The following is a 6,000-nucleotide window of genomic DNA, read 5'->3' on the forward strand; positions in this document are numbered from 1 at the left end:
AGAGCTTAGAATAGAATAGAATAGAATAGAATAGAATAGAATAGAATAGAATAGAATAGAATAGAATAGAATACTTTATTGGCCAAGTGTGATTGGACACACAAAGAATTTGTCTTGGTGTAAATACTCTCAGTATACATAAAGAAAAGATACATTTGTTAAGAATCAAGAATCATAACGTACAACGCTTAATGATAGTCATAGGGTACAATCAACAATCAAATCATACTAGGAAACAGTCAATATAAATCGTAAGGATACAAGCGACAAAGTTACAGTCCTACAATCACAACTGCCCAAGGAGCTGCTGATACAGTTCTACAGAGGAATTATTGAATCTGTCATCTGCACCTTTATAACTGTCTGGTTTGGTACTGCAACCCAACAGGACAGACACAGACTTCAGAGTCCTTCATTAGGACTGCAGAAAAAACAATTACTACCCACCTGCCTTCAACCGAGGACCTATATACTGCACGAGTCAAAAAGAAGGCTGTGAAAATATTTACAGACCCCACACATCCTAGACATAAACTATTTCAACTCCTTCCCTCAAAACGACGCTATAGAGCACTGCACACCAGAACAACTAGACACAAGAACAGTTTTTCCCCCCGAAAGCCATCACTCTGCTAAACAAATAATTCTCTCAAGACTGTTCAACTATTTACAAAGTGTGCACTACAATTACTCTTAATCTTCTCATCACTCCTTATCACCCATCCCCTCCCACTTGTGATTGTAGGACTGTAACTTTGTCACTTGTATCCTTATGATTTATATTGACTGTTCCTAGTATGATTTGATTGTTGATTGTACCCTATGACTATCATTAAGTGTTGTACCTTATGATTCTTGATTCTTAACAAATGTATCTTTTCTTTATGTAAACGGAGAGTATTTACACCAAGACAAATTCCTTGTGTGTCCAATCACACTTGGCCAATAAAGTATTCTATTCTATTCTATTCTATTCTATTCTATTCTATTCTATTCTATTCTATTCTATTCTATTCCGGCGGTCGCCTACCAGTGGGTCGCAAGAAAATTTTGGTGGGCCGCAGAGAAATCTCACCCCAAGAACACCCCCACAAAGCAATTAATCCAGGCTGCACAGAAACACAGGGCTGCGCTGCCCACATGGCCCACGGAACCCTTCCTGCCCACTCACTCATTTCCAGGTAAACTTGCCTGCTAAATTGCTATTTTTCCTTTTTCCAACCATCATCTGTTCTGCTGTACTGGGAGATTTAGATTAGCTAGGAAGCAGAAAATGGTTGAATTTCTTGCTTTCTAGCTAGTCTTTAGTTCTTCGGCTCAGCACAGTCGAACCTCCCTTAGGATTGAAGGTTTGCTTGAAAGCAAATTCATTGCTGACTCACGGCAAGCAAATTTTATGTGACGGACTCAAATAGCCGATGGCAGATAGATAGATCACTGAATGATTCTGTGAGCAACTCAATCTGCCTGCTTTGCCTGATTTCGGGTAAAAGTTGCTCTTTTTAAAAAAATAAAAAAATCAATATTTACATGCATGGTGTATTGTGAGTTAATTTTGTGAGTTTCCTTGCAAGCAAATTTTATGTGACAGACTGAGCTAGCCAATGGCAGATAGACAGATCTTTGAATGAATCTGTGATTCTGTGAGCAACTCAATCTGCCTGCCTGCTTTGCCTGATTTTGGGTAAAAGTTGCTCTTTTTTATAAAAAAATATGTATATAAATATTTATAATATTTACATACAAGCCATGCCCAGCCAGTCACATGACCACCAAGCCACACCCACAAATTATGCCATGCCCACAGAACCGGTTAGTGGTCCCTGGGATCTAAAATTATGAGTTTGGTGGTCCAAAAGGTTGGTGATCCCTGTTCTATTCTACAAGTAGGAGGAGATGGGTGATAAGGAGGGATGAGAAGATTAACAGTAATAGTAATGCAGACTTTGTAATAGTTGAACAGTGTTGAGGGAATTATTTGTTTAGCAGAGTGATGGCTTTTGGGAAAAAACTGCTTTTGTGTCTAGTTGTTCTGGTATGCAGTGCTCTATAGCATTGTTTTGAGGGAAGGAGTTGAAACAGTTTATGTCCGGGATGTGAGGGGTCTGTAAATATTTTCACAGCCCTGTTTTTGATTCATGCAATGAAGTCTGTGTCTGTCCTCTTTTTGACTCGTGCAGTATACAGGTCCTCAGTTGAAGGCAGGTTGGTAGTAATTGTTTTTTCTGCAGTCCTAATTATCCTCTGAAGTCTGTGTCTGTTCTGTTCGGTTGCAGAACCAAACCAGACAGTTATAGAGGTGCAGATCATAGAACTCAATAATTCCTTTGTAGAACTCTATCAGCAGCTCCTTGGGCAGTTTGAACTTTCTGAGTTGGCACAGAAAGAACATTCATTGTTGTGCTTTTTTGATGATGTTTTTGATGTTAGGTGTCCATTTTAGGTCATGTGATATAGTAGAACCTAGAAATTTGAAGGTCTCTACTGTTGATACTGTGTTGTCTAGTATTGTAAGAGGTAGTAGTGTGGGAGTGTTTCTTCTAAAGTCTACCACCATCTCTACGGTTTTGAGTGTGTTCAGTTCCAGATTGTTCCAGTTACACCATGAGGCAAGTTATATAACCTCCTGTCTGTATGCAGATTCATCGTTATCTCAAATGAGACCAATCATTGTTGTGTCATCAGCAAACTTCAGTATTTTAACAGATGGATCATTTGAGATGCAGTCATTGGTATATAGGGAGAAGAGAAGTGGAGATAGCACACTGTCTTGGGAGGCCCCTGTGCTGATTGTACAGGTATCGGATATGATTCTGCCTAGCTTCACCTGCTGCTTCCCGTCTGTTAGGAAGCTTATGATCCACTTTCAGGTGTGTTCAGGTACTGCTAGTTGGTTTAATTTACTTAGAAGAGTGTCTGGAATGATGGTATTGAATGCTGAACTGAAGTCTACAAAGAGGACCCTTGCGTAGGTATTTGGAGATTCAAGGTGTTGTAGGATGTAATGCAGAGCCATGTTAACAGCATCATCTGTTGATCTATTTACTCGGTATGCAAACTTCATGGGATCTAACAGCGGATCCATGATGGTTTTCAGGTGGGACAGCACAAGCCTTTCAAAGATTTTCATAACTACAGATGTTAGAGCAACTGGTCTGTAGTCATTCAGTTCCTTGATGGAGGGCTTCTTTGGCACTGGGATGATGGTAGAACATTTGAAGCAGGAAGGGACATAGCGCATCTCTAGTGATCTATTGAAGATTTGGGTGAAGATGGGGGCCAATTGGTCAGCACAAACTTTTAAGCAAGAAGGAGTTATCTTGTCTGGCCCTGGTGCTTTACCTGGTTTTTGTCTGTGTAATAGATCTTGCCCTTCTTTTTCTGAGCTTTTTTGCACTTGTGGCAGAAGAGAGGTGGCCGGGCTGAGGCCAGATAAGGCGAGGCTCTGTCCTCCCTCATCTCTCAACATATAGACACTGGCAGCACAATTAAGTTCAACCTATAAAGGAGACTATTTGTAGCTCAGGGTTGAAATGAGGGGTCCTAGGTGATCTCTGAGCTTGGTTTCATTACCCAAACTAGGTAATATCCTCAGTGCTAGGGGTGAAGTTAGCCCTGCCTAGCACTGATGATGCTAACCTGGTTGAAATGTAATGTTTGCAAGAAGACCACTAAGGTCAGTAATTTCAACCTCTTGGCTCAGCTCTCTACAACAGTCCTAGTTTCTCCTGTGAAAGTTAATTGCTCATCCCTGACCTAGAGCTTCCTCTACTTCTACACTTTAATTGAGCTTTAAGCCAATAGTTTCCAGCAGTCAGCCTTGAATATTCTTCCTGGTAGCATTAGAAATCTTCATCTTAGCCTTGTCTTCCTGTACTTTGACCTCAGTTTTTTTTACTCCTCCACTTGGTCTTTCCTTTCCCCTCCCCCTATCTAATCTTTCTTCAAAAACATATCTCATCCAACTGTCTACCAATTCTTTCCTTCTGGATCTAATTTGTGAACCATTTTTCTGTTTAATGGTTAGTTTTCTACAAGGTCCCTTAGTATCAATGCTTGGTTAAATGTGTTTGGGCTCAGAAGCTACATAGGATTGTGTAGTACTGGGCTGTAAGTTAAGCTGAGAAGTGAAAAGAAGATGTGAACAATGAAAGGGGCAAAGGCAAACCATACCTACATTATTGTCAAGACAACCGTCTTCATAAAGGCACTAAAATATTATTTGAGGATATATTTATCTTACCTATTAAAAGGCAACTTTATGGAAAATACTCTTCAAATAGAATATATTCAAAATGCTCAGAATATTGTACAATCAAAAGGCAATAAAAATCACAAATAACAACAACAACAACAACACAGCAACAACAACCCACTTCCATGATAAGCACATATTTCAAGGGCAGGAAAGAATTTCTTAGTAGAGAAAGGCCATCCAAGGCTTAACCATATCATGTAGAAGAACAGAACTGATCAACGAATGGCCTTAGTCCAACATTTTATTTTATAACAAATTGCCATCAATTGTTATGATATTCCAATCCCAAACTATTTATAGTCTTGAGAAAGAGCATCACAATTAAAATGAGACCATGAACTGTGAAATTCAAACTGTGATAGCTTGAAGACTATTGTAATTAATAAGCTATTTTCTGTACTTTGTATGAGTAGATACTTCCTCTGCTTTTAATTTGGATTAAAGAGATAAGTTTCATTTTTCTTAACAAAATCCATTGCTGACAGATTGCTTCCCGAAATAATAATAATAATAATAATAATAATAATAATAATAATAATAATAATAATAATTCCACGACATCATCGCTAAATTGGTCTAAGAAGATTCAAATGTGCAATTTTAATATCTAATTTTTAATATTTAATTTTGGTCCTTAAAATATTGAAAAGGAAAAGTATGTGTCTATCTAACTAGCCTTCAACTTTTTAAACGAGGCCAAAAGGAACACCTATGGAATTCAAACATTTGCTTACAACTACTGTGCCTTCTCATTCTGCAGGAGTGGGAAAATATCCTGGACAATAAGAGACTGAGTGGCTTGAGAATGAAGACTAATCTAGCTCGCTGCCATTCATTTCCCTTTTGGCACAGTTAGATAAACAGAATAAATATTTCCATGGAGATTAGGCAAATAGAGCTGCATACTCTGTTTTTGTTTTCAGTTTTTAATTTGAAAGATATTTGAAAGTTCAAACAGGAGAAAGGGCAGGAGAGGAAATAAGAGAGCAAAAACAAACCAGAGAAGCTACAGCTATGTAAAACTGAACAGAATTTTTCAAAATAGTATTAACACTGCATACAAAATGGGGTGCTTTTAAAGTACTAATGAAGCACTGTAAAATTTTTTTAAAAGCAAATCAATATTCAAAATTAAAATGATAGTCTAAAAGAATGACCAACTAGGATGAACAGTTAATGCATTTTTATGTAATCTAAGAAGATCTATCCTTATTGTAACAAAACAGAGAAGCTTTAATACTGTATTTTGAAAGCCTTATGTTAGAAGAGACTCAAACTTTGGAAAGAGTACCAGGCCTTGTGCAGAATTACAACCTATAACTGACTTCTAATTTAAATTTGATATCAGGAGTGTTTTTCATATATAAAGTTGTTTTTTTCTTTTACATTAGGGCAAACTCTCACAATTTGGCCTGCCATTTATCTAGAGAAAGAATTATGTGTGATTTTCAGTAAGAGGTGTAAACTGATTTGGCAGGTGTTATCATATACAATGCCAACTCCATATACTTTGTAGAAAGATAAAGTTTAGTGTTAACAATGAAAAAAAAAAGTAGGAACTAAAATGGGACCTTTAATATTGTTTCACTGTATAGTAAATCATTTCCCAAATTGCAGAATTTTATTCCATTGCTATCAAATGTGGAAAAAAATCAATCTGTATACTCCAGCAGTTTTTTAAAATTATAGTACCTATTTTAGTAATTTTAGCAATAATCACGAGAAAAATATACCAGTACCAA

The sequence above is a fragment of the Pseudonaja textilis genome, chromosome 3, assembly GCF_049901715.1.
Source record: "Pseudonaja textilis isolate UNSWEBS1 chromosome 3, rPseTex1.2, whole genome shotgun sequence".
Lineage (NCBI taxonomy): Eukaryota > Metazoa > Chordata > Lepidosauria > Squamata > Elapidae > Pseudonaja > Pseudonaja textilis.